This window comes from Anas acuta, chromosome 1 (assembly GCF_963932015.1).
Source record: "Anas acuta chromosome 1, bAnaAcu1.1, whole genome shotgun sequence".
Lineage (NCBI taxonomy): Eukaryota > Metazoa > Chordata > Aves > Anseriformes > Anatidae > Anas > Anas acuta.
The window spans coordinates 139,545,748-139,571,460 of record NC_088979.1 but is presented as its reverse complement, the minus strand read 5'-3'; the positions used below and the strand labels follow the sequence as shown (position 1 = coordinate 139,571,460).

The window sequence follows — 25,713 nt, the reverse complement described above, 5'->3', positions numbered from 1 at the left end:
ACAATGATGTCCATTTATGAAAGAAGCATGAAAATATTCGGAATGACATTTTTTAACCCCATTTTCATATTTGTACAGTTCCATTTGCTTTAATGGAATTTCCTAATTTTTACACTGGAATAAATAGGGAGAAAGTCAGGCTCTACTTTTGTAGTTTCTTTCTTGTAGTTTTGTAGTTTCTTTCTTGATATAAAGATTTGATGTAGTTTATTAACACCACAATGATTAAAAAAACAAAACAAAACACAACACAACAACCAACAACCAACAAAAACAGCTTGGTTTTAAGTGTATTTTGTTCTCATTTTTGTGTTTAGTTTTGAATATGGTCTTCATTTTTGTTTTTTGCTTTTGGAAAGCAGCAGTGCTGCCTGCAGATAAATAAACTCACATGAAGCATGGTGGCCAAAGAGAAATGAGGTAGTAACCTCCCTTTGCAAAACTCAGCATCACCTGGTCAGCGACTACTCCCAAAAGGCAGAGGGGCAAATGTGCCGTGGCACTAAGAGAACTTCTTACCCCAGAAAGTTCCTCTCTAGGCCTGTGGTGATGTATTTTGGTTGGACAGCGTGGGAGGAAATGCAGAGCCTGTGCCAGCACTAGCCTGGTCTGCTGGGTAACCAGATCTGCTGCATCTAGCGGTATCTGGCTTGCACTTCCTATCACAGTGTTCATTTAGGCAGAAATGAGATGAGATGAAATGAAGGGAGGTTTGTGCTGTAGCCGTTGATGTGGGCACAAATGCTGGGCGCATGCACCAGCTGGAAAGAAGTCTGCTGTTTATCTGAGAAGTCAGAAACACTCAGATGTATCGCATGCTGGAGGTCTGGACTGAGGCCCATTTACACTCAATGTACATTCACTCCATATGCATCCATTTTAGCAGATTTTTAACAGCGTTATATAATGAGAACACATGGTATTTATATACTTCTAGTATACTTCTACTTAAAAAACAACAACAACACACTTTTAAAGGGAAGGCTGAGAGTTTAAGGTTTATTGCTAATCCATGTACCCAGATGCCTGCAGAGGATTCTGGGGTGTGTAGTCTGAGAGTTATTTTCTACCATGGAAAAATGTTACTTGAACTTCCCTGTGATACTGTTCAAACTCTTCTTCAAAAGCATGCTGAGACTGTGGAGTGATCTGGGCACCAGTGATGTGGTGGAACCAGCTTGTGGATGCAATGACAGCTGCAGGGGCTGGGGATAAAGGGATCTGTCCTCGTTGTCCTAGAAATAGAAATACAGTACTTCCAGTCACTGTGTAACACACAGGCTAGGCTGTCCCTGTTCATGCATGGAGAAACCAGAGCTCTAGGGAGACAAAAGCCACAGTGGTGGCCTTTGAAGGACCTTGTCCCTGGGGAGCCCTGAGGGTGATGGCTCTGCCTCACTACGTGATCGGGAAGTCAAGTGCTTGAGCAACAAAGTGATGGCCTCTGAGGTGGTAAACAGCCCCAGCCCACCCATGCATCCTTTTGGGAAGTGTTTTTGTGATGCCTAGGGCAGCTGTGCTGTTTTTTTGTTTGTTTGTTTGTTTTTGTGTGGTAACTTTTGTGGAGGAGATGAAATTGATGCAAGCCCGACTGGAGGAGAAGGGCTTGGGCCTGTTTCCCTGTTTTCTGCTCAGTTGCTGCAGAAGCACTCTGCCCTTTCCCACACATTTGAAGACTTTTAGCAATAAATTCCTGTATGCTAAATCTTGCTGCACTCCCTCTGCTGCTGCCAACTTCAAGCATTCAAGTATTATGAGTCAGACCCCTTGAAAGTCACAAGACTGCTTTAAAAATCTTGAGATCTTAAAAATAATTTAGTCTGGCCTTTTTATTTTGGGTTTGCCTTAGCAATAACAGAGCCTGATTCTCAAGTTTGGATGTGAATCTTGAAGCTGGGACTTCACGAAACCCACCCCAGCAGGGGCAAGGCCGGGGAGGAACTGAGCATTGGTTCTGCCTGCATAGCAAATTAAGCTGCGGGCAGCAGGATTTAGGCAGTTCTTAACAGACAAATTTGTAAAACTGGATTATTTTTGGTGAAATCACCTTTTAGGGATTTGGACATCACTTTCACCTTTAAAAATATGTCTGCAACATGTTTGTGTACATGTCTTTTCTCCTACTTTAAACCACAGCAATCTGCTTGCTAGACCTCCCTCGGTCTGAAGGCTTTCAGGTGTTTGATCAGGTGAACAGTGAATTCCTGGAGAGCAGCACGGGGGCTGAAGGTACGCTGTTTGCTCTGAGCATCTATACCTGCTGCACAGGGCATTTCCCTGCACCTCCCCTCAGTGGGCTGTATGTAGCCTTTCCAGGAGGAAGCTGCTGATCGTCAGCATTTCTGCTGAGAGATGGACAGACGAGTGGTTATGTGTAGGCTGTAGCATATTTCCTAGGTCTCCCAGAAACTGTTTAGGTTTCTTGGAGTCAAACAGTAAACCCAGAAGTGAAAACAGCCATATCCAACACTATTTGTAACTCGGCCAGCCGCAGTGACGCATTTTGCCATTTCCTGGGTTAAAGGCACATAGAGAGTTTATCTTCTCAGCCTGACATCCATGCCCAAGAGAGATCGAGGGCTGAGGATGGCTTATAGCATGCATGGATTCATGGACTCATGCTTGTGAGGGGGGTGAGGGGTGACTTGACACTGTTTTGTCTTCCCCAGAGGCTGTGTGAGACCCCTAGTCAGGGTCCATGTACCATCAGCACCCCAGGTGTCCATCATGCTGGAGCCACTGGCACCTGTCCACTGACATCTAATTTCTGGAGATGCTTAGGGCAAGTCCAGTCTGTGAGGGCTGATGGTAGGCTTTGTTGTTGCTGTTGCTCCCCATTGGAAAGCTGGTGAAAATGGTGCTTTGTTGTGGTGTGTAGCCCTGGCACTCTGGGTTGGGTGCTTAGGAGTGATCCTGAGGAAGCTGCCTTTTTCTTTTAAAGATCAGCAGAGTGGTTCACCCTTGGTGCATGCTTTGGCTGGTAGTTCATATCATGGCAGCTCAGTTATTAATGGCTACCAACTCAGAAAGCTAGTATTTCATCAGCATTTCACACTCTTACCATTTCAAGGTATCCTACATGTCCTGGATTGTCCTCCACAGTCCTGCCATACCCACCCAGAAACTTTTTCCAGCTGGAATTTTTTGGCTTTTTATATTTGCCTGGAATCTCTGGAGGCCTATCAGCTGGTTTGGAGTAGCTACACAGACCTGTCTAGGGGGCATGTGTCCGACGGTGGGCACAGGGCTTGCCCACAGGGTGTCAGGCTTATGGCATGTACTCGGGCTGGCAGGGCCCCAGCAGCTCTTGCACCTCCTGGATGAACAAGACTTTCCAGACACAGGCTGGAAAGCCCAGGACAAAGCATGGCAGTGTTAACTGTTCCAGTCTGCTAGCATTTTACATGTGGGGTGTACTACACAGGTGCAAGGGCAGGGGAAATCAGCCCCTGCCAGCTGTTTGGGTGATGGGGTGTGCTACATCTCTGGAACTGCTGTGGGGCAGAGCTGAGGCTTCATCCTGCTCCTTGGTGGCCGAGGGAGACCTGTGCATTGGCCTGAGCTGGCTGAAGCTTTCCATTGCTTTCAGTGGGCTTTGAATTAACCCCTACCTGAGATATTCTAGCTAGATGACTTATGAGACAATCTCAGTGGCAGCTTTGAAGGAGCTGGATGAACACTTTGCCTTCCCAACCAAAGGGTACATACCATGTTGGAATATCAGGGCTGTCACAGAAATGGGTTGCATTTGATATGGAAATTAACATCTGTATCTAAAGCACGATGGGCTGATTTCTTTCAACAAATACTACTTGCTGCTTTGTGTCTCTTGCTGTGCAATAAAAGATGTTCTCTGGCCATCAGTCTTTGTCATATGGATGACGTTGTAGCTGACACTGGAAGAATTCAGCCTAGGATTGGGTGGAGTGTGCATGTGTGTACACACCCACAGTGAAGCACTGACATGAAACACTTCTTGAAGTGGCAGAAGACCTCCTTCCATGACTTCAGCTAGTTTGAGAGCAAAAATCAGCCCCTTGAACTCTCTAAAGAATAGCTCTCAGGTTAACCTCCTTAGCACATAAGCCATGGTTTTACAATTGTCTGACATACCAGTGCCCCACCAATGTATTTTCACCTTTCCGTGGTGTCAGGGCTCTTTTAAAAATTATACTGGCAAGCCAATCCAGTTTGCTTCATTTCTATACCATCACCGCTGCAGACTTTGGGGAGGTGTCAGGGTAAGTGTCAGACGTTGAATCTGAATAGCAGTTTTGCTCTGCATAATGTTCTTCCCCAAGGGGTTGCAGGTCATTTCACAGGGAAGGAGAGATATGGGTCATCCTCTTGTAGAAATACAGTAGAGAGAAATGGTTATCTAGCAGCAAGTCCAGAGTCACTAAAAAGGCTCTCTAAAATCACCCTATTACTTTGTGGGGTGTGTCTCCTGAGCTATAGCTGTCCTGACTAGAGGACTCATCTCCTTGCAGACCAATAATTAAACATATGATAAAAGTGACAGATTCAAGTGTAATCTACATTTATACTGTAAATAATAGCATAATAATAGCATTTTAGTATTAATTACTAAAGGCAGTAGTTAGTGTTTTTTTTTTTTTTTTTTTTTTTAACAGTTAAATAACGAACTCTTTCCAGCTTGTCATTTGAACAGTTTCATAAGGTAGTGTGGTTCAAGTTCATAGTCATAGGTTAGGAAATGTTTGTAGAAATAACCTAGCTTACAGACTGGGGATGGAGGCAGCCTGCAGCAGGCTGAAACTCTTCCTGGGGTGTTCAAAGCAACTTCAGTTAAAAGAGGACACATGGTTAATACTAAAACATATATTGGCACAACTGAAAGAGAAGTCAACTGAATTTAACTCCAGACATGTGAAGGTATGTACAGAACCAGGAAGGCATCTAACATGCCTTTTACTTGTGTGAGTGCTCATGCTGACGCTGGTGTAGCTCAGGTAAGCGTACCAATGGCTGATTCTACAAGTTAAGAATGTAAAGCCTGCAGGATCAGACTGAGTATGTCCTTGCAGAACTTAATGAGAAGTGTGTTGCTCATCTGGACAGGTAAAACAGGAGATACTTGCTACCATGGGGTCTTCATACAGCTGCAGAGCAAGGAAGGGTCATCCTTGTCAGCCACAAAGTGGCCAATTTCTGTCCAAGAGAGCTTAGGTAAGGATAAGTGTGTATCAATATTAGATCAGCATCAAATGGCCACAAACAGCTTTTGAAACTGTTTTTTATTCCTGAAATTGAGTTATCTCTGGGATAGAGTGTACATCATTGACAAATGGTAAACAGTGTTAAAATGTTAAAAATAGACAGACAGTTCCTTTTTATTTATCACCTAGTTTTTGAAACACTGAGAGTTGCCCATGACTTGTTCCTGAATGTCTGGTTCCATTTTTATTAACAGCTTTCAGAGATCGTGCTTCAATTTAAGCTTGTGTAATTGAATGACAATTATGATCTTAATACTTTGTAACTCCTTGTAAGTTTTCGAGGAGTGTGTGTTTAAGCGTATGAAAGCTGACTTCATATGCTTAACAATGAGTTTCCCAATGTTCATGATTTATTTCAGAATAATACTTTCAAAAATGTCATCTTCTGTCCTCCTGAGTACCGTGCTCTTGTCTAGTCCAGTCGTCTTTTGGTACTAAAACACAAGATGAAGAGGTTTTATCTCTCTTTGTTCTCTTTACATATCCTGAAGTTTCAAGTTCAAGGGTATCTGTTTGTCTTTCCATGAAATGCCATCTGGAAAATGTGAGACATACCATCTTCTACCCAGGAATTAAATATTTAAAATAATAATAATTTAAAAAATGATTAAAAGTGCATGAGGATTGAGAACAAAAATTGAGGCAAAGTACTCCAGCTGTTAATCTGTTTTCTGAGCTACTTTGAATTTCAGGACTGGTGGGAAATATTTGGATTGTCTAGGTGAGTTTGACCCTGCGTGTTACATTGATTGCTATTCTTGGAGTTTGTTCTTAACCCAGGCAAAAAAAACATGATCCAGTGCCTCCTTAAAGCCTGCCATACTGCTGTCATTCTCAAGTGAGGGTGGATAGTAGACAAATCTGTGCTGTTGTAGCATTTCAGATGCCCTGGAGGTAGTAACCAAACATAGGCGAACATGAGTAGAGTCCTACCTCTTTTTTTTTTTTTTTTTTTTAACAGCTATTGTGCATTTTGAAGATAATATTTTCCTTAAATGTCCTGATGGAGAAATGTTTTATAAAAGAAGCTTTGTTCTTCCAAATAGCCAGACATGCAGAATATAAACTTTACTGAGCTAACTCCACTGTAGTTCCTAGCAGACAACAAAACAGGCTTCTTAGTATTTCAGATATTAATCTCACATGTATGTTAAGATTATTCTGTAATTTCTGTACGACACTTACCATACCAGCTAAGCTTTTAGGAGCGTCCAAATCTAGCACCCAGACAGCTGGCAAAATGCCATGTCTTTCACCTCTTTCAGCAAAGTGGAAGGTTTGCTTTGGAAGCACCAAGGAGTGTTAGAAATTCCTGGGTGAAAAGCCCTTCTCCCCAGCATATAGCCAGCTAACCCACCTACCCCAAAGGGAAGTCTACCTTTCTGTTTCCTACTGTGTTTTTATTAACTTTAATTACACTGAAGCCTTTAATGAACTGGATCTTATTTAATTGGCTACTAGATACAGACATTGAGGCGTAGGTTTTGCTGCTTGTAATTGAAAATTTTAGCATGCATATTTAAAAGGGTACCATCTGAGGTGCAGGACCTTAAGGTATTTTATCATGGTTTTAAGAATTACTGAGGCATAGGCATTGCACAAAGAAAAACATGAAGGTGAAAGAATGGGGCCTGTGTAGTACAAGCATGTCAGTTGCTGTCCTGTCACATTTACGTGAAAAATAACATCTCTTTAATATCTTATGTGCAATTGGCAGTATGCAGTCAATTAAGCTAGGATAGCCTTCAGCATTCTTGTGGCTGCCCATCTGCCATTGTATCTTCAGTGTAAATTGTATCTACCATCAGAATTGGCTCATACGAAAGACTTCCAGAAACTCAAAATGCAAAAAGCTACGTTAACTCAACATTGACCTAAGGTTTGTGAAAGCACAGAGCCTTTAAACTTCCTGCACCAGCCACAGCTGAGCTGGGTGGTGCCTTTGACTGCAAGTATCTATGTCCTTTGGAGGCTGGCATGGTACCTCAGGTCCCCTGGCATCATTTTCTGTCCTTCGGCAAGGAATTCATCAGCCCTCCATGTAGGTTACACTCTATGAAAGCTCAGTTAACTCAGCATTGCAGGGACCAAGACCACTGTCCTAAGACAATGCAGAATAAAGAAGTTTGAATTCTTGGTCCTTGGGTCAGGACCTTTGTCAGATGCTTTCTTAGGTGGGTCAACCCGCCATCTTCGTTGATCTAGACAGATAGTTCTAGTTGGCAAATGAACCTGCAAGAACCATTGATGGTTCTATGGTTCGTTGATGGTTCATGCTTGTTAGATTACTAGGCTAGTCTCCCTTCATAAATAAAAACAATCGATCTGTATTACTTTCTAGACAGTAAGCATTAGATCGAGCTCTCAGCTGTACGGTCACTTCCCACATGCTAATGGCCACAACTAGCACAAGAGGCGGAGCTGATTTATTTCATTGTATTAAGACTTGCCAGGCCATAGGATTGTGCATACGCCATTGCACAAATGTATATGCTTATAAACAAGTTGTCTGAAAATTCTGCACCAACCCTTCTGCTGTTGATTAAAAAAAAAAAAAAGGCCTCATTACTACTAATAATCAGCAACAATTTTTTTTAAAGAAAAGCAAAAAGAGTACTGTGTTGTTTCCATAACAAAAGAAGATGACAGTTCAATATCCTTGTATCTCAAAAAATATTTTCAGGGAAATACATTGTGCACTGATGTATTCACCCGTAATAATATGTCCTATAGCCTGCATGTGCTTGTTGCAAGCAGCTCATGGCATACACTGTGGTGGTGCAGCCTGCCCATTGATGGGCCACATTGGGCCTTGAAGCTTTTCACGTGGAGGGTTATGAAGTGCTGCTCTGGTGGCTGGTTACTTCTCCCAGTCCCTGCCATGCAGGCTGGTACAGCCCTCCCTGCTGCTGCCAAAGAGGGAAGGTGGGAGCAAAGCACGTGGGGATGCCCCACGCTGCCTCCATGCTTCAGCACCCGCACCCTGGCCCCAGAGGATGAACACCACCTGTGGGTGCTGGGGCTGGAGATGACTCGGGCTGGGGGTACTGAGCCCAGGTTCCAAGGTGCATGTGGTGACACAACATTGCATCTGCAAGAGGTGTGGAGTACAGGCTGCTGTAGAAAGGAGAACACCAGAGTTAATTTGCTCCTTTGCTTTAAGCAGAAGAGAGCAACTGAAAATCAGTCTCTAAAACTTAAAATTTCCAGACTTGGATGCAAATGATCTTTTAACTGTTACATTACAATGTCTTCTTTTTAGTAAATAAGAATGTCATTATACTTGTTGCTCTATTGTTTCACTGTTGTTCAGGAGATAGTGGGCTCAGAAAGATAAAAGTTAGTTAGGCACAAAAGAAACTGTAGTTATTACCCAACTATGAGACTCTTTCAAGAGTGACATGAAAATGAGTTTAGCCAGTGGGTTTCTCATTTGGTCAATTAGATCCTGCATTTTTGGCTTTGTTCATACAAACAAAGCTTTAATTACTGAGGATAAATGTTTATGAGTAGCTTTATTTCTCTCATGATGACTTACTTATTAGCTTGCGCTCAACAAAGAAATTCCTTCTTGCCAGCAGATTGTCCTTGTGTGATCAAGGTCTTTCATGAGACATCAGGTGGATGTGCTTCTTGGACAGCTTAATTCATCAGCATGCAGCTCAAGAAATATTCCTGCCTAGAAATAAGGTCGGAGGGAGGGCAACTGCTCCTTAAAAAAGAAGTCTGGTGACAGCACAGTCCCTATGGATGCTGGCATGCAGCATGACTAGAGGGCTGGTTGATAGAAGTGGTACAGCTACGGATGAGAAAGACCAGTAGCTGTGTAAGCCTTGTGGTTGGGTCCTTCTCTTCCTGGGGAGCAGTGAGGGTGATGGGAAGTGGAAAAGTAAGCAGGATGCTTCTCTTGTCGTTTATTGGAAAGTATAAACCAATGGGTAATGTATTTGGTAGCTAAAGGTCAGTCTCATCTTGGTTGACATTAAGAAAATATAAATAGATGTTGTTTTTCTCTCCTTTATGTCAAAGCCTGTTGATTGGTCTAAATAAACTTGCATATTAATAGCCTTGTTGGATAGGATTTTGCTGGATATTCTGTTGAAAAATGGCCAGCAAGTTTGACATAGAAAATCAAAGGAAGGCTGTCACTCAACATCTAGTTGGGTCTGTCTTTTTGCTTAAAACAAACAAACAAAAAGCAGTCTTTACCCAATTCTTTTACCTGACATTTGCTGAAAACATGTTTTGGTTTTCTTTAAGGTAGCTCTTAACCTGTTTTCAAGGGAGACAAAATCTAAAAGCCAACACTAAGGACTGCTCTGGGAAGAGGTTATCTTCTAGGCAGACCACATTCTTGTGCTGGGGCCATAAGAACAGTATTGAAAAATTGGTACTGAAAGGAAGGGCTTCTTCAGTCATTTTAAGTGAATCCTCCATACTAGTACTTTCTTCTTCCACCAGCATGAGACAGCATCTTGTCTACTGGCATTTAAACTGGTTCACTCAAACAAGTGCTTCTTTCTTTGTTATCTCTCTTTGTATGACACAAACCTGATGCAAATCATGGTAAAATTTTAAGTCAATTAAATGCACACAGTGGAAAGTAACCAAATTACTGTGGCTGAAGTTACCACTTGTCAGCTAAGCCTCGTAAAATGGAGGTATCTTACTGTGAAACAGTGAGGAAGGGTAAGCCTATTTATGTTTAGACTGTGAGGTTTGCATAGATTTAATTCACTTGAGGTAAATGTCTGCAACTTCTGTGTACACACAAGGCTTTTGTGACCAAGGTAAGGTGCATTGGTGTTGGACTGCCCGATAAGGAACCTGTGTTGATCTTCAGTGCTGACATTTTCCATGCAAATCTGTCTTCTCTTACAGCTGCTTGTTTCTGCTGTTAATGTGGATCTGCAGAGAGATGGGAGGTTGTGGACAGGGAATCTCAGAGGCTGACCTTCCCATGCCTTCATGTTACCATGTTGTTGAGGTCAGGTGTAGATCATGGGAAAGCTCGTATTAGATAGGTGAATCAGGTGTCATGCACATCCACCAACTGCTGCTGACCATGTGTCAAGAAAAAGGGAGCTCCAAGACTTTCTGCAAGCCACTGTGGAATCAGCAAATGGCTACAGCTATTCCTAGTCTTGGCAGCAGGTCTTCCTGCAATAGCTTGGAGTGTTACTCCTAGCTGTTTCAGAGGGGTATCCTGCAAAAATGGAGAGAGACTAGAAAGAAAAATCTGAGCGATTTCACTTTTAAAGTGAAAAATGCACTGCAGGAGTATCTAAGAACATATACACCTGCTTACCTGCTTGTTCACAAGATATATAGCTTCTTACCACAAAAGGTTTTCCTACGCATAATAGCTAAATTCCTAGAAATGTCTTTTTTTTTTTTTTTTTTTTTTTTAATGGAAGAAGAAATGGTTTTCTTGAGCAAAATCTTGACTTCAGTTAGTAGATAGTGCAAGGTGGTTTCACTTATAAAATTGCCAGCTGTCCAATGATAAGGAGAAAATCAGATGCTCTATTTATCAATCTTGGGTATTTCTGAAAGGCATTATTATAACAGACTGGTGTGAATGATACAGGGATGAAGCTAGACACAGAATGTCTTCTTAATATAAAGGATAAACGTTTTTCCAGTGATTTTTTTTGAACAGAGAAAGGAAGGAGGTGGTATAAACAGCTTTCAGTGAAATAGAACTTTGGAAAAATAAAACAAACCTCATAAACCAGGCCATTGTCCAGTGGCCTTTATGCAAATTCAAAAATGTTTTCAGCAAAAACTAGCTATCAGATTTTCACAAAAAGTCTTACACTTGTGAGGTCAACAATCGAAAAACACTGTCTTGACTCTTCCCACTTATTGCTTATCCTCTTGTGAGAGGACCATAGCACAAGACTTGAGAGGAAATCCCTTCCGATCATCTGTATGTTGATGCTGTTTGTCCTTATGCCTCCTCATGAGACGATTTGTATGGCATATCATGCAGTCCCTTGAGATGTCATTCTCAACACCCTGTCTAGTTTTCTTTGCAAAAATAAAATAAAAATATGACTGGACTGGAAGGAAAAAAGTTGTGAACATTTTTACAGGTAAAATGGCTGAACAGGTATTTTCAGAAGGGTATGGAGTCTCCAGGAACAGCATTGCTTCCTGCACCTGCTAAGCTGAACAGGACTTGCTGCTTTTCAACTTAATTGTCAGCCCATACAAAATGAGAAGCTTTTTTAGGCACTGTTACTCAGAACATTCCCGAGATTCTCCAGCTGGCTATTACTGCACTGTCTTAATAAGGCAGCGCAATAGCCACTGAAGACAAGGAGATGCTTTTCTAAACACTGGCTACACATGGATTCCTTTTATGGTCCAGCTTGCGCAGTGGGGTATTCCACTGAAGGTCAGCGACATGGATAACAAAGTGCTTCCCACTGCAGCTTGCTTTCTGGGCACAGGCATCATGTGTCTGGTGCCACATGTACAGCCCTCTCCAAGGAAGAGAAAGAAATAGCTGGGTAGGGAAATGTAGAAAGAGGGCAAAAAGAGCATGAGGTGCTGTGTTCACCGTGGCTGCAGGATGTAAATGTGAATGCCATGTGTAGAATGCATTTGCTTATGCTGGGCTGATATTCTGCAAAAAATAAAAAAAATTACCCAGAGAAACTTCTCAGTAGGGTTTCAGGGTTCAGGTCATCCCATAGCAATACCGAGGGCAAATTTTCATGTCATGCCCATGAATTTGGCTTTTCATTCTTGCAACAAAATGGGATAGCGTGCTAATGACCTTTTCAAACCAGTGAGTTATGATGGCTGGAGGGGTTGTCTGTACTGGAATGTCACAAGATGAATTTGTTTAAGCAAAAGGGTTCTTTAAAACTTCCCCCCTCTTTCTCTCTATACAAGCTAGTGAGTGTTTTCCCTCATTAGCATGTAATCATCCTCTTACACTGGAGGGTTGAATAAGTTCCTTCAGGGCTATTGTCTTATTTCTTACCAAAATATTTCAGGGAATGAGTGAGTCATTTCAATAGTTCTAAAGAGAATGAATATATTGGTTATTAATTTAATATGAGAAAAAAACCTACTAAGTAATGAAAATCTCATCATGTTTTGTTAGGCCTGAATGTATGTACAGGATATACATAAATTGAATGAAGAATATATATCTTAAAGGCACATCAGAAATGTTTAGGCATATTCAATAGGTCCTTAATCTAATTTTTCTTTTGCTGATTATTGTCAGATGGACTAATACAGTACCTAATAAACCATGAAGACAATGAAAGACTTTAATTGTGTCACCAGCTCTGACACTGAGAAAGGAGAAGCACTTGAAGGTGTTGTTTTGGTGACTCACATCTCAAAGTCTAACTTTCTTCATCTGTTTCGCTGTTGTTTCACTGGCTCCATCCTGATTTCACCTATTGTGCTCACATCATACTTACAATGAGATCCGGACGTACTGACTTTGATATCATTATAGGTTGTGCATGTTTGTGGTTACGCTGGCTTTGGAGGGAACGTGACTTCTCAGCCCATTGGCTGTATGGTTTTGCTGGATGTAATACCTTGCTTTGAGGACATAACGGCATAAATGCACAGCATTGGAGCAAAGATGACAAGACATACAGTTTGGTTAACAAAAGCTTTTAAACCCTTGCCATTGCCTGCCAATAACAGAATTCTGAAATAGAAACAATTATTAAAGAATATGCTTTAAGGCAGGAAAGAGCTAGGAGTAAAGGGTTGGCCCTCACTTAAACTCAGAGGACCCATTTAGTAGGCTGCGTCATACCTTCGTAGCTGTTCCATGTTATGTGTCATTCAATATTTTAAAACTGGCTATCATTCTTTTCAGTCTGAATCCTGTTTTCAGTGGTTGTGTGTGTTTAGCAATTAGTCTGGATTTAAGGAGTTGGTATAACTGAGAGCAGAGATCATTTGTCCTGTCCTCATTATACTGCTGGAAGAAAATATTGGTAAGATGTCTTGGTGACTAGGAATGACTTTTCCGTCACCAACCCGTCTTCCGTTATTTATTGGTTGTTCTTCCCTCTTGGGGAAGAACTTGGGCTGTACCCTGTCATCAGTTTTTAAGCCAAATTCTTTATGGAAGTCAATAGGGAGTCCTGCGCAAAGGGAAATGACATAATGTTGCCCTTTAGTCCTACCTACCGAGAAGCAGACTTGGGAAACATGCACATTTTCCTAATTACCAAGCACTGAATTTACAGCATGTGTTCATTTTCTATCGACATCCGGCAGCTACCCAACATATTGTAAATTGGGACATTTGTATTCAAGACAATTGTTTTTAATAAAAATATTCTGAATGTTGTCTTTATTTGGATTGCATATGGTAAATATTGAGGTCTTCACTGCTCTAAGGTACAGAATATGCCATTTATACAAGAGACATTGACCTTTGCTAAAATGTCTCCTTGTCCTACTGGAGTACATAAATAGTTAGTAGGCTGCCACCTTTTGCTCCAGCAGTAACTGCATTTTGCTAGAGATGTGCAGCTCTGTAGTTTGCAATGCACTTTTCATATGAAAGATGCTTCTGTGAATGTAAACTATTATCATCTGAGCTGTCAGCTTTTACAGGAGATGAGTTGCAGGTTCTGTACTTGATGGCCTACTTTTACAGTGTCTTCAAGTTGCTCCTCTGCAGGGCAGGATAAACAGAGTTGCAGAATGGCTTTAAAATGAGGACTTTTAAAATAGGATAATCTGTTTGCTAGTTAGAATTCAGACTCTTTAAACCTGAAGTGCTTAAGCAGATGAAAGAAGTCTGTAAGCATAAGGTATAAACAAAGAGAAAGTTGGCCAGAGGGCACTGCTTCAGAGGTTGCTAAAGGTGATTCCTTTTGTTGGAAAGAGTAAAGAAAGCCCTTTTTTTTTTTTTTTTTTTTTTTTTTTTTTTTTTTTTCCACTTCTTCCCTTTAGCACTGGACTGCCTCTGTTATGGCATATACAACCCTCCTAAGAAGAGCAACTGAGATCGTCTTTTTTTTTTTTTTTTTTTTTTTATGCTATATATGTTTATCTGCTTCACCCAGGTAACATGGTAGTGCTGTTCCTTTAGCTTTGTTGATAGGCAACTGAGAAAGATTCACTGGCACAGCCTAGCAGATGGGATGGATGAATTCTCTCTTCTTGTCTCTTTACTTATCAGATTTTTCTCCAAGCTGCAGAATTTGGAGGATGATGTTGAAATCACCAGTCCCAGAGTTTTCACCACAGTCATTTTGGTACTGACTATTTTTAGTAGGGAAAGTCATGAAAAATCATGTTTCATTGTAGGCAGTGAGAATCCACCTCCACAAGTGTTGAGGTCTTTAGATTGCAGGTTGGCCTGCCTCTGTTGTTTACATTTAACAAAAACTCCTTGTACGTTTTGTTGCACAAAAAATTGGATGCGAAGCCTTCGTTCATCTCTGCCACTCACTGACTGTTGACTTTTGGACACCGATATGGAGATGTTTCAGTGCATGTCCTGGTGATTTCTCAGGCGAGGGAGGATGAGCAGGCTGACAGCCTGATAATGTTGGACTTGGTCACTGTTGGGTGCCTAGCACTGAGGTGGCATCAGCTGCTTTGCACAGCCTGTAGGGAGTTTGTAGGGCTGCCCCATTTTTAATCTGCTGAACACTTACAGAAGCTGGAGAGGAGCAACAGCACCTCATTGTAGCCCTTTTCTACTGGATTTTGTGGATTTCCACCTGGTATAGCTTTTGTTTAAGGGTAGGCTGAAGTGTCTTTCAAGTGCCTGTGCGAGCTTTAGAGGCACAGCTTGAATGGTCAGTAGATAGGGCACTTTAACACATTGCTGAGTGTGTGTGTGAGAGAAGGACGTGGAAGACATCTGGAGACTTGTTCTGGCCAAAACTAACAAACATGATGCTGATTTTTTGGGAAAGCAATCAGAAAATAGGGCAGGAATCATACTAGACCCTTTGACTGAAAGTACTTTTCTGCCATTTGTGAACTGGTTTCACGATCTGGGGTAGCAGCTATGGCCATATCAGATTATTATTTTTTCCCTGTTTTTGTCTTACTCATTTTTTTTTATTTTTATTTTTTTCTTAAACCAGAGCCATGTCCCTGTTTCTTGTAAATGTGCCTTTGTCATCATGGGTTTAGGCTGTCATAACACATTTTACCTCAAGCTCCATCTTTAATCACTTAGTGGCAGACCTGGGAATAGAAGCCACATCTCAGCCATGAGACCGCATCATCTCACCGAGGCAGAGAACAGCTGTGAGCTTTCTTACAGAGCAGCCTGTTCTGCAGTTTGCCTGCAAGCTGTATTTTGGGCATCTCATAAACTGGGGCAAACACAACCTCACCTTTTAATAGAGGGCAATGCGAGTCTCAAAAGATACAGGACTGCTTGCGGTCTTGTTTATGCAGAGGAGGGGAATGTGGCAGTTGAGCCTGTACATTTAGTAAGCACTGTGAGCAGATAATAAATTAAGACTTTCAGGGAAAAAATTAAGTCACTTATGTAATTCAACTCCCTTTGCTAGACTTCCTCCTTCCTAGCCCCACTCCCCATTATTTATCAATTAAATATGGCAGGAGTAGTGAGCTGCTGACCACAGAGTTGGGGAGGGGGTGAAATAACGGTTATTATCCTGTTCCAAAAGCCATAATGCTGGATACCAGAAAGAATGAGAGTCAGATGTAGATGCTGCTGTTGAGTTGCCATTGGTAGAACAGAATGTACTGTACTATCCAGCCATGGTCGCTGCTTTGTCTAAAACCATATACTATGACTGAAATGTGGATGTCAGTCTGTAGCACTTGTGTGGTTTATAGGCTCCTTGTTATGTCGCTAAACTGTGTGCAATAGATTAAACTGCCATTAAAATTCCATGTCTCAAAACAGTTTATTTTGCTGTGCTAACTCTCCTCTGCTTCCACGGAGAGTTATATGCAAGTGAAGACCTTTATCATTTAGGCAGTGGTTCCTGTTTGTTATTCCTTCTGTGGACAAAATTCTTACTGGTTTACCCTTAAAAAAAGGGGGGTGGGGTGGGAATTTTGGTGTCTAGGATCTAGAAAAGAGTACTGGAAACTGGAAAAGCTATCCCAAATCCTTTTTTACAAATGGAATTGCTGAGGAGGGAAGGAGGGAAAGTTCTACATTTCCTGCAAGGCAACAATGAGCAGCCCTGGTTTTCTCCAGATGGAGAAAACTCTCTGAAGTGGTAAATTGTTCCATGAAGAAATAAGGGTAGAGGCCTTGCATACTGATACTGAGCTGCGAACAGCATGTCCTGAGAGAGCTGGGGAACAGGGCAAAATGCTCTCTGTTTCTGGGGAGAGACAGGGTCGATGTTATCACTGTGAAACATGTGCTGCTGCAATGTGAATCACTTTGCTGCTTGGGTTCTCCCTGCATTAGTTAAATCATCCTTAGCAACCCCTCTTTCTGCTATGCTTAACTTCAAACCAATGGTGTTTCAGTACTATCTGGAGTCACAAATTAGAAACCAGCACCAAAGATTTGAACTGAGTATGAACTCAAAATTAGTTTAAGCTGTTATTCTTTTCTTGAAATGAAACTCAGTCCAAAACATTACTTTAAGTCTCCTTTTAATTCAAATGTTAATTTGAATTGAAGGAGCCTGACCCAAGCCAAACCAAACCTGAGCTTACAAATATACATCACTCAACCTTCATGATCCGAACTGCACCACAAAGTCCATTACATATAGGCAGTGAAAAGAAAGGCCTCTGGTCCAAAATTCTTGTAGTCTAATGGAGTCTACTACCATGAGCTATCTCTGCAAAGTCTCCCATGGATTTCAACAGTATATTCACAAATAAATTGCTTTTTAAAATGTGCTTTGCCTCATTGGAAGCTGAAGGCAACCAAGACAGTAGGATTATATGTGTATGACTACTGGGAGTGATTACCTCCTCTTTCTTTCAAGCTCTGCATGTCATCCCTATCTGTCCTTTCCTCTCTGTTCCCATTCTGTTCTGAATGTGAAATGCCTCAAAGCTGGGGTCGAAGCTCTTCATGTGAGCCAGCAATTCCTTACTTGCATAGATGACTTCTGAAGATGTGTGGGGCTTTGGGTTCCAGTTTCTTTTAAATTTAAAGAAGTTCTCCATATTTCTCAGTCCCTCCAAATAACAAACAAACAAACAAAGACTTGTAAAGAAGCTTTTAAAAATTCTCCTTTCTGATGTGTTCCTGGCAAATCCTGCTCGTGTCACTCTGTCCTGTGTGGTTTCCCAGGTGCAGGATTGTGCTTGTGGCACCTGGTTGGTGTGTGGGGTCCCCAGCACGGTCTCCTCCTGGCTTGTCCCAGGCACAAACTGCACCAGGCTTGTGCTGTGCAGGAGCCCTGAGCACCCAAAGAGGTGCTGAGTAACTTGCATGCTCTTTATTTCAGCCCAGCACCTCGCCTTGCCAGCCTTCATGACAATGGGTATCTAGCTTGTGACAAATACCAAGGTTTTTTCCCTTCCCTCTCTCTAGTATTTAATGGTCAATTGTCAGCATTCAGGAAAGCCGTGTTTAGACTGCATTGGAAACAGGTACCAATATGACTAGCTGACGCAAGAGTAGTATATTTTCCATTTTAATAGTTCTTTAAACAGGTCCTGAATTCATATACAGCTCCTTTGTTGGAATAAAAATCTTTGTCATAGGCTACCAGACAGCTATAAATAGCCATGGTGAGTATTTATGCTGAGGATAATCTCAAGAGAAGGTATTTTTAACTTTGCACGTTGTTTAGAATAGGAAATTCTTTTAATGCCCACATTTTCCATTCCCGGTGCCATTAGCTTTTCCCCACCCCCTCTTATGCTGTGTGCATTGCTCTTTCTTTCTCCCTCTCATTTCCTTTAAGGTTCAAGGTTATAGCCAATCTGCTCCAGAGGCAGACTTGAGTTTATTATTTTTTTTTAAAGAAAATGCTAACTTTGGCCTTTTGCGACTATGTGGGAATTCAATTCATTTCATGGGGCTATCAGAATGTAAACTAGATATCTCACTAGACTGTCACTGCAAATTGGGTAATGAATGAGCACTTTATTTCTCTAGCACATGGAACTAATGCGCTTGTTAGAATAACAGTGGCCGATCTATTTTATACTCCCACAGAAAGTATTCCACTTTTTTTGGCAAGTTTGTGGGAGCTGCTACTTGTACCAATACTCAAGCTAATGCTGGGGGAAAAAAAAAAAAAAAAAAGTATTAGGCTGAACGATGCTTGTAATTTGAAAATATGGTTCTCAGCAAAGCCCAATCCTACATGAGTCAATAAATAATTGTAACCTACAAAATAGTCAAATGTTGTGTTAACTTGAGAGAAAGTACTGTGTGGACTGTGGGATAAATTCAAAGCAGTTAACCTGACACATAGTCTGTGAGAGAAGCTCACAGCTGACATGTGAACAGTTACGTAGTCCAGTTAGACTTCTGTGAAAAAAATAATAAAAAAAATAAAATTTTATCTTAAAAGAGATTGAAGCATGCAGAGCCTCACAGTTAATGGGAATTGGGTAGCTTTGTAAGCGAAACCAAGATGATCAGTATGAACTTTTAGCTAATTATTTGATGTCAATAGTTAGGTGAGATTTGTACTATTCAGATAGCCAGGTTTATACATGTTTTTCAATAAGTCAAGAAAGGTACAAGCACCTTGTAAGATTTTTTGAAATCTCTTATGATCTATAATGGGACTGCAGAAGTCAATCTATGTGTGCTCTTGAAAATGTCACCAATGCTGCCTGTTACTGCCACCAGCTGCAGGGCACCCTTTTAGCCCCTGTGAGAGAGATGGTGCTTTTGGAGGTGCAAGGTGAGTTTTTCAAGGCTCACTTCCTCTGTAGAGGTGATAAAGATAGGATTTGTGGCCTGTGAGCTACCTGCCATGTTCTACAAAGACTGCTGTTGACTTCATGGAAGTTGTGTTTTTGACAACCTGTGTTCCTGTTAGATTTGGCTACTGTATTTGTATTTGTCACATAAATACGTAGGGAGATGTGTACGCATACCCTGCAGTTTTGAAACGCTGCCAACTCTGACGCAAGGGGTGGCAACCAGACAGCCCACTTGCCATGATGACAGTGACAGGGAGAAGAAACTGGGAGGATGGGAGAGCTCAAGGAAACCCTTTTTGGTGCAGACTGCACCTTGACTTGAAAGGCTTGCCAAGTGAGCAGGGTGACATTCACAAAGATCAGGGTTTAACTTCCCATCTGTAATGTTGTTTGTCAGAAGATCACAGGTTATTAAACATTACTGCTACACAGAAAGTTTGACCTTCAAGACTACTGTAAACATTAGGGAAACACGCAGGCTGCTTGGAGACTGGAGAGAAGCTGGGTGCTCAGGTATGCCTTGCTGGAGAAACTGCTTGTAGTACCCATCAAGTAGACAGGCAAAAGGGCTAGGGTCTTCTGCCCAAAGGCAGCTGATGACCTATCACGGGCAGATTTTTGTGGTCTCGGAAGGTCTTTGCTGAAAAACATCCAAAATTCAGCCGGGAGAGAGCCTGGGGAATACAGCCAGTGAGTACACAGTAAGCACAGCTATCTTGTGGGGACTGGGTGGGCAAAACCCAGGGGGAACAGCAGCAACCAGCTGGATGCAGGGCTCAGTTTCATTTCTTACCCAGGGTCGGTACTGGACATGCCTTTCCAGCAAACAAGGTCAGAAACTGTTGGAGATCAGCAAGGAAAGGGCTGGTGGATGCCAGCCACATTGACTTCTCTACTCCCAAGTCAGAGGTGGCAGGAAGCATCATGAATGGAGGCTTTCTGCATGTGCCATAGTCTTAACAGAGAGGCAGCCTTGCTGAGTTAGCTTGCAAGGATGCCAGGTGTAATGTGTCTACTAACACCTGGCTGGAGACCACCAAGTTTCTCACATTCTCAGTTTATGGGATTTAGTCAAATGATTACTTTCGCAGTTACCTTGCCTTTCTTATCTGATGAAACCATGGCTATATTATATTTTAACATTTTTCTCCTTTCTCTGTTGTCTAGAATGTGATGAGATCAAATTTCCCCCTTCTGTCATGAACATTAGTACTTAATTTTTTTTTTTTATATGAAATTTTCTCAACAATAAAATCTCTCCCAGGCTGCAGTTACATAATATTCAAGGTCACAGTAATCACAGCAGAATCCGTTTCACTTAGTAGGATTGTGCTCATGGAAATGAAAATACCCCAGCAGGATTTTTTTTTTTTTTTTTGCAGGATTTTGCTACTGCACACATAATTCATGAGACTTGATCCATAGAAGATGACATCATTTTTAGGCCCATTGTATTGAGCTGTTTGTATCTTAAATTTTTTACTTGTGAGATAGAACTAAAAGGCATATGGGTCATTGTCTCCGACCATAAGGCAAGGAACAACATTGTGACTGCAGAATTTCTTTAATATTCCTATACTGCACATATTCTTAGGGGCGTTTAATCCATTTAATTATTTTTTAAATTATTTTTTAATCATTAATTAACAAAATTTTAAAATAGCATCAATAGGGCTATGGGTCTTCCAACATATTCTGCTTTCACTTCTTGTGTTCCCTTTATTTCCTCCCCAGTCTTCTCACACCACAGTCCTACAACTGTAGTTTGCAGTCCTACCAGAAATTTCTCATGTCAGAGGAAAAGCTTTAATGCCTTTGACTGTGGGTGGAGGAATAGCAACGTAGGGGAAACCCATCAAACTGACTTGTCGCCTGGCCAGCTGTAAAATGTGTGGTGCTTTCTTCAGATTTTCTATATCTGGCATTCTTTCTCCTCTATCCTTGTCTTTGAAAGTTGTGAGATTGTGACTGTTTACAGAGAAACATAGAATCACAGAATGGTTTGGGTTGGAAGGGACCTTAAAGATCATTTAACTCCAACCCCCCTGCTATAGGCAGGGATGCCACCCACTAGATCAAATTGGCCAAGGCCCCATCCAGCCTGGCCTTGAACACCGCCAGGGATGGGGCATCCACAATTTCTCTTGGCAGCCTGTTTTAGTGCCTCATTACCTTTACAGTGAAGAATTTCCTCCTAATGTCTATTTTAGTGTAGTTTCACTGAAAGACAAACCTGTTCCTAAAGGGGCCTCCTGTCCTCCTCTGAACTAGAAAACACAACACGGTCTTCAGTATTGAAAAGTACATTGTAAACAAAGAGCCATATCCACTTGCTTGCTGCTTATGGGCTACCCTTCATGAAGTGAATACAGGACATGACTAAGTGGGGACACTGTCATCAGTGAAGCTGCATGAAGATTAAATTTGTCTTTATCTTTATGAGGGACATTTTTGTGTAACGTCTTGCTAAAGGTGACTTGAGCAGCCACAAAGAAGCTCACAAAATATAGCCTCTACTTGATGAAACCTTCTGTTCTGAGTTTTCAGGAGCAAATAGGGCTAGCAATGGTCAATTTAACAAGTGGGGTAAGAATCTGTGTTGCAGATATTCTCCTGTGCCCAATCTGTATGGGGAAGGAGAAGTATTTTATGTTGTCTCTTTAGGATGAGCTATAGGAGCTTGAGTGCTTATCACTGCAATCCTTTGCATTTTCACTACCAACATGGCAGTGATCTCTTCATTCCAGTCTAGAAGTCTGCTACAAGTCTTCTACTGCTGGTGGTAATTCAGACTGAGCCTTTTACTCTTGTTAAAATACCAGCGCTTTTGTAGCTGAAGTAGCCATGTGCATCTTCAGACTGCAGTGTGCTGTGAAAAGGCAACCTCATCACCATGCTTTCCTTGGGTAAGGTGCATTCAACATTTCTGTGGAGGCTTCCAGCTGACCTGTGTGGGCTACAGTACTTGGACATGTATACACTCATTGTTGTCAGCAGGATTTAAGGGGTGGGTTGTAGAGCTTTGCTATGCTGGGGCCTGTGTAGTTTTGAAGTGCCCCCTTGCATTTCTGCAGGAAATCTGCAGAAGTTCAGTGTCAAATTTAACCTGTTTTGATCAAAATTGGCACTGTTTAATTCCTCTCATGGAAGTATAGGAGGCTTATGATTTCTGGCACTGCATGGGTGTGCTAAAAGAGGCACAGCGAGGCTTCTTTTCTATAATACAGAAGCTGATCATGTGCTATGAGGTGGATGGAAATTGATAGGGTAGAAGCACTGGCAGGACGAAAGAAACTTGACTGATCTGTGTTGAAGGGACACCTGGTTATGGCATCCTACTGCATTAGTATGAGACAGAAAGCTTCTTAAAACTGAGTTAAATTCCAGAAATACAGTCTTGGTGACTATATTTGTTTGTTATAATGTTCTGTGTAATTTTATGGTAATTTTAAAATTAGTTTTATAGTGTTAGACATCAGTGAAAATGCTTGTGTTTATTTTCCCTTTGAAAGGTCTGGGTAGCTTGTAACTTCAACATTAAATGTAGGATCTTATAAATATGTACAAAGGTAAAGGCACAGTAGAATATCACAGTAAGAGACTCAAGACTGTGCCAACAGTGGCTAATTTTGAAGGAAGCATTAATTTCCTTTTCCTGTTTTTCAAGATTTTTATTTTTATTTTTTTTTTATGTGTAGGAAAAATGCTTCTGCTGCATAAACATTTTTAAAATAATGGCTTTAAAGGGCACGACTAAGAGCTTGAATCCAAATGTTTTGCTAGTACTTAAAGAATCTTTGTTTAACTCCTGCTTTTTTTTTTTTTTTTTCCCGTGCTGTAACATGGCTTGAGCCAAGATCTGTATAGGACAGAAGTGGGCAAAAAACAAGGACGAAATAATAATATCTGCATGTCTATCATAACCTGTTCTATTTGTCTGGCTAGTACTTCATCCAAAAAAAAAGACAGCCAAAACAACAAGGGTAAAGCAGACTGGTCTCTGTTCTTCCTTGTGCATTGTAAGCCAAATGTGTGGTTGTTATAGATGATCTTCTTTCTGGTGCAGATACAAGAAGGAGAATGAATACAACCATCAAAACCTGAGGCAGGGACTGATTAGAACAAAATGTAGAGGGTGGGTATCCTACCATTTTAATGTCATAAATTTATTTGAGTAGTAAATAAATATAGTGTGCTAAGTTGTGAGATGTATCAGTTGTTATCTTTTTACCTGCACTAGGTATGTTCTTCTTTAAGGGGGCAGTTGTCAGAAGTGCACACATAGAAACAGGGCATGGCACCTGACTGTCAGCCTGCTTTGTGAAGAGGTGGATTAGAAATGTCATCCAACCTACCTTTTCAGGGAAGAGCCACACCACATGGCAGGGGGTAGATGGTAATTTGTTTTGATTTACTCAGGCAGTCTCTCTTTTTCCAGCCTGTATTTGTGAGTAAGCTGTTCACAAATGAAGAAAGATAAAACAGTTTTAGAGTCCTGCTCTAAGTCCTATTTTTGAAATAGACCTTCACTTCTAAGTGATGTAAGTACTTCTGGAGAATTTTACATAAATAATTATCATATTATATATTAAAAATAATAGGAGAGAAAGCTGGAAGTAACTTGTTGGAAGTGGTGTAGGTTGGAAGTAAACCACAATGCTCTCCCTAGGCCTTTCAGCTGCTGTTTACTTTTTTAATAATGTTTGCTCTTCCTTTCATTCTGAAGTTTTGGCACATCATACGGGTGGGGACCACAGTAATTACTACTTAATTTAGCAGATTTAGGTTGTAAACGGTAGCTTATAAGAGGATGGGCGAGAAAAAGTAGTCTGTTGGCCCTCTTTTCACTGAGACAGGGAACTCCTGAGAAGCATAGGAATAGATCACTGCTTGTTTGATGTTGAGCATGTGGCTGGGATGCCGCTTGGTCTTCACGTAGACCGTGCAAGATCAGGCAAGGCTCTGTACGCCCACTCCTTTAACTGTGCTTTTAAGGAAGGATCGTGAAGCATCTGGCCCTCAGCTAGAAAGTCAGAACTCAGGAAATGCCTTTGCATGTAGCATTTGCCAACTGTGGTTTCTGGTATGTTGGTGGGTGGGTTCTGAACGTGGCCATCTTGATAAGAAAATGCCTAAAGCCAGACCCTGTTCATCAAAGGACCGTTTTCTTTATCTCTCATTTCAATTAAATGTAGAGTTTCTAAAAACAAAAATGCACCGTACTCCTCTCAGAACCACATTTAACCTCTTAAACCTTTTCATGTGCACCAGGAGTAGCCAGGTCACAGTTAAGGATCAAGCTTATCTTCACAGATGAATCAATTTCCCTTGAGACTTTCTCTAAAGTATTTTGTATCCCCCGAAATTTTGTGTGCCACGTCTTACCTTAGATTATTTTTTATTTTTATTTTTTTCCCTGGGAAGATTTTAGAGGAACATATAACATAAAAAGCTATAAAGTTCAAAAAGTGTCCCTATTTTAATTTCATAAATTATAAAAATGTAAACATAAAAATATTATCTGGTCTGGGGATTATTATGATTCATATTTTTCCTCCTAAGGAAGAATGGAAAGAGAAAACATCACATAATTTGATTGGGTTATTTGAGAGGTATATTGTCTAGGTTTTGTTTTCTGAGAATTACACTTTCAAAAAATGTATTTGGGATTCAGATAAAAGGGTGGGGACAAAGCTAGGTTTTGGAAAGAGATTGTGTTTAAGAAGAATGCATGTTTAAATAATACTGATAGGAATAAAATACCAGTAAAGGATCACACCATGTTTTTCATAGTTTCTTGTACTCTTTCCCAAAATGTCTGCTATTTACTATTCTTTGCGTTCAGGTCTGGCCCAGGCCAGTTGGTTTTGTATAAGATTCCTGGTGTTACAATCATTCATTGAAATCCTATCAAGTGATGCAGAAGGAGTCTTTGTCTGCGGTGGCATTTGTGAGAGGCAGGACCCACTGCTGGTCCCTTCCCTATTACTGAGGGGTGGCAGCTCCATGGGGGCTTGCTCAAGGCCTGTGGGGCTGTGGCGCAAGGCAAGAAGTCCATGCAGCCAGAAATATTTCTCCCAGCTGCACACTTCCGATTTCCCATAAATGCCGTGCTTCCACTGCAAGGGGTCAAGATGCTGCTTTCCTGCCCCACGGCTGCACACACCACTGCCAGGTCCTCCTTGCATGTGAAGAAGGGTGGCTGGGTTGTGTGGTGGGGCGCATGGGTGACGAGGAAGGGAGCAGGGTGTCCTGTGGGCAGCATCCCCTGGTGCTGCCATCGCAGTCACACCATTGGCCTTGGGCAGCTGCCCAAACTGGGATAGAGCCAGACAGGGCAAGGAAGGAGCCCACCCTCCTGTTATGAATCCCATGCCATCGTAATGCTAGATGTGAACCCATTAAGCACCCACCCAAGATCTGTTTGGCTTTGATTATGCTGTGTACTTTGCACAAGTATCGGTGTCCTTGGTGGTTTTAATGAGCATATCAGAAGTATGTATCTTGGCTCCCCTTCCCCTTTCTAAACACGTTGGGAAAGCCCAGAGATCCTTGATTGGTTTCAGAGCTCTTTGGAAGCTTTAGAAGCCCTTGCTGAGATTGCATCTGGCTTATCAGT

The 25,713-nt window shown here is 41.5% G+C and overlaps 1 protein-coding gene across 1 annotated transcript in view; it reads left to right on the top strand.

Moving 5' to 3' along the window:
* Nucleotides 1-25,713, top strand: part of LOC137844078 (caldesmon-like) — a 190,756-nt gene that overhangs the window by 99,249 nt on the left and 65,794 nt on the right.